The sequence below is a fragment of the Echinops telfairi genome, unplaced genomic scaffold (assembly GCF_000313985.2).
Source record: "Echinops telfairi isolate 266 unplaced genomic scaffold, ASM31398v2 ScPeMD7_2;HRSCAF=8, whole genome shotgun sequence".
In the NCBI taxonomy this organism is placed as follows: Eukaryota; Metazoa; Chordata; class Mammalia; order Afrosoricida; family Tenrecidae; genus Echinops; species Echinops telfairi.
Window position 1 is genome coordinate 15,565,982 of NW_022103898.1, and position 3,248 is coordinate 15,569,229.

The 3,248-nt window shown below is 53.1% G+C and overlaps 1 pseudogene; it reads right to left on the minus strand.

The window, feature by feature from the left end:
- Positions 1–1,363: 1,363 nt before the first annotated feature.
- On the minus strand, positions 1,364–2,452 carry LOC101642647 (annotated as a pseudogene).
- Between the last annotated feature and the right edge of the window lie 796 nt (positions 2,453–3,248).

Below are 3,248 nucleotides of genomic sequence, written 5' to 3' on the forward strand. Positions count from 1 at the left end.
ACACACACAATCAAGCTGACTACCATCAAGTCAATGCCAACTCCTTGTGATGCTATAGGGCAGAGTAGACTGTAACTCTTAAAAAAAAATTCAGTAGAGATGCAAAGCAGTAGCTTGCGGGCCCTAGAGGACAGCATAGGATGCCATCCATCAACGCCTTCAGATGAAGGCAGCCTTGCCAGAGTCATGTGCACCCGCTTTTCTTCACCCTTCACCTCGTCTCCACTGAGCCATTTCGTTTCTTATCCCCTTCATATAGTCATTCGCAGGTTCATGGCTGAAGCCAGTTACTGGCTCAATCTATCCGGACTCCGAGGGCTGGCCCACCTCTGTTTCTGCTCAGTCTTCAAGGAGCCAGTGTGGCCAGAAGAGGGACTCTGGACCGTAGAGCACACCCACCTTCTAGACTCGGCTTGAGAAGGCCAGGGCCTCAGGTTACACAGAGTTGAAGTTCTGGGGTTGAAGTCAGGGGCTTTTTTCACATTTGGCTGTCAGAGTTCAGGATTCAGAGGGAATGGGTATGGTGAGAGCAGATGGTGGCAGATGGTGGCCTCCTCGAGGACCTTTGGACCCTTTGATTAAGGAGTCATCCCAGAGCATGATTTCCTCTAGAGATCTCACGAGCTTCACCGAGGGGGACTAGGGCCTCAGGACACGACTACCAGCTGCCTTCTTTCCCTGGCAACCTCCCACTCCTTCCTCCGAAGGTTTCTGTATGTGAAGTTGCTGGGCCTATTGGTTGAACTCTGGAGCAATATCAACACATAACGGGTACCACATTCAGCGCATCCAGGGGCTGTCCGCCATGATGCCGCCGCTCCAGGAGATTGACAGTGTAGGTCCAGGCTCACCTTCTCCCCCAACCCACTTGGGATCCACTGGACTGGGAAGGGGGAAGTAATTGGGCTGGGAGTTGGGACCAACAGAAGGGAAACCCAGTGGTCACAATGAAAGATTTAAGCAATAACTGCTTTTCATGCTGTTGTTGGGAGGATGGCGAGTGACCATGGGGACAGAGTTAGTCTCTGGAAGCACAGAAGGTGGAGAGAAGATGCACTTCAGAGGTTGGAGGTAAGGCTTCTCTGGTCATTGGAGGCCCTGCTTTTGAAGTCAAAGAGTTAAGCCTTTCAACCCTTCTTTTCAAGGCTTAGGCGGCTCCAGGCTAGAAAACAGGATGGAAAGCTAATTCCATGCGGAATTTTCTGCTCTGAAGAGGAAGAGACTAGGCGTTTTAATCTAAAGGGACAAGAAATGAAGGGGGGTGGGGGACCTCAGCCAGACGTACCTGTGATTGGTCCCTTCTAGTCAAAAACTCAAAGAGCACGAGGAAGATGAGAGTGGGGCTGGGGGAGAGGTGGGAGCCTCAAGCCACTGCCTCATCAGCTGCTCCTGTAATCAGTTCTGAGGAAGGAATGGTCCAGTCCCCACTCTCCTCCTGCTCTCTAGAGGTCCCCCAGAAAGGTGTGCTCTGGAGGGTGGCCTGGTTTCTGCCCCGAGGGCACCTGACTCTGAGGTTGAAGTTGCTGTGGGGGTCCAGGGACAACCTCAATGGTTGCAGCCCACAGTGATGCTGAAACCTCCAGTGATTGAGGAAAGCTTTGATGGCTTGGGTGATGGGCCAGGGGTCATCTTCTTCTCCAGGACAGCACCCCCACACCAGTTCCTCTCCACTAAGCCTCTAAAGACCATGTCACCAGGGCCGTGTGAGGTGGTAACCAAAGGAGAAGGTTGTATCCTGTAGCCTTGTGTTTGCTTCAGATTCCACTCCAACCTCAATCTGTTCATTTGCTCGTGGTACTAACCTGCATGCCCTCCTGCCTGACTACAGTCCATATAGCTTCCCAGTGTACAGCCCGGCCCGTCCGAGCCAGTGTCAAGATGACTCCCTTTTTGCTTGGCCAATGGGGGTACACTAGCTCTTGCCCTACTCCTAGCCGATAGGTGAGGACCTGTAGGATGTGACCACCATGATCACCAATTCTCCAATCAGGTCTGGATCTCCTAGGGTCAGAGTGGCTGTGTAGTCATCTCCCCGATACTCACCATCAAACTGCCACATCTGGAACTTGGCCTGATGCATCTGGAAGACAACCTTAGCTCGAAGCCGCTCTGCCAAGAGGAGTAGGACTCGGGCATTGAGGCTGCCACTGCTGTCCATGTTCCTGACCACAATGGGGAACACCTCACTGGGGCTAAGCGGACAGTCCCCAGCATGGATGGCGTGGAGGTGATAGCCCAGGGCCTTCATATTCACAGTGTGCACCACTTGGAAATGGCTGCTCAGAACCTTGTTGACAATGAGCTTCACTCCTTCTGTCTGGGCTAGAGATACCTCTTTGCATATTCCATGTAGCGCATTGAAGCTCCCAGAGTTAGGAAGAGGTTCCCAGGGCTGGGCAGAGCTCCTGGTGGGGCACAGCCCCCTGCGTGCCAGGCCCAATATGTTCCCCATTTCAGTGCAGAGGATGGGGAGGGACCGGGGTGCTATTGCTCCCTCAACCCCCCATGGGGCCCACCCCCCATCTTCAGGATCCCCAATCCCAGCACTTCCACAAGGTAAGACCCTACACCGTCTCAGACCACCTTGTTGCCCCTTCCCTCCCAACACCCCGTCATCTTGATGGGGGCGGCCATGTTGACTAATGAGACTGTAACTCTTCACAGGAGTCGACATCCTCATCCTTCTCCCAAGGAGGGGTTGGTGGTTTTGAACTACGGTCCTTGGCTTAACAGTCCAATGCATAACTTCTATAGCACCAGGGCTCCTGCAAGTGGCCGATGGCCCTTTTATGCTGGTTACACGGTTCTGAAATGCTCTCTGCTGGGATGGCAGGCAGGGACTGGGATCCCACGTACAGAAAACTGGGTGCCTCAGGGCGTGTTGGGGAGCTGGCTCCTGGTGCTGAGGGCTCATTGTGGAGGTAGCCAAACTTCAATGCTAGATGTCAGTGTTTTCTGTTCTCTGGCTATAGGTGCCCTTGCTCTGTAGGGCTGGAGAGGGCTGGCACCCTTGCTTTCCATAAAAGACAATAGGCGGAAAAGGTCTGATTGGGAAGCTGAGGCCCAGAGGTTAATGTTTGGAAGCATGATGCAGTGGTTATTTTTCTCCGCATGAGTGATGATGCCAATAACAAGGACATGGAGCTGAGGAGATGCAGACTGTCTCTCTGATTCACCTGGAAGAATTTTGGAAGGGTCCTGTGATTTCCAGCAAGGAGCTCTGGTGATGCACCCGATTACAAGTTGGA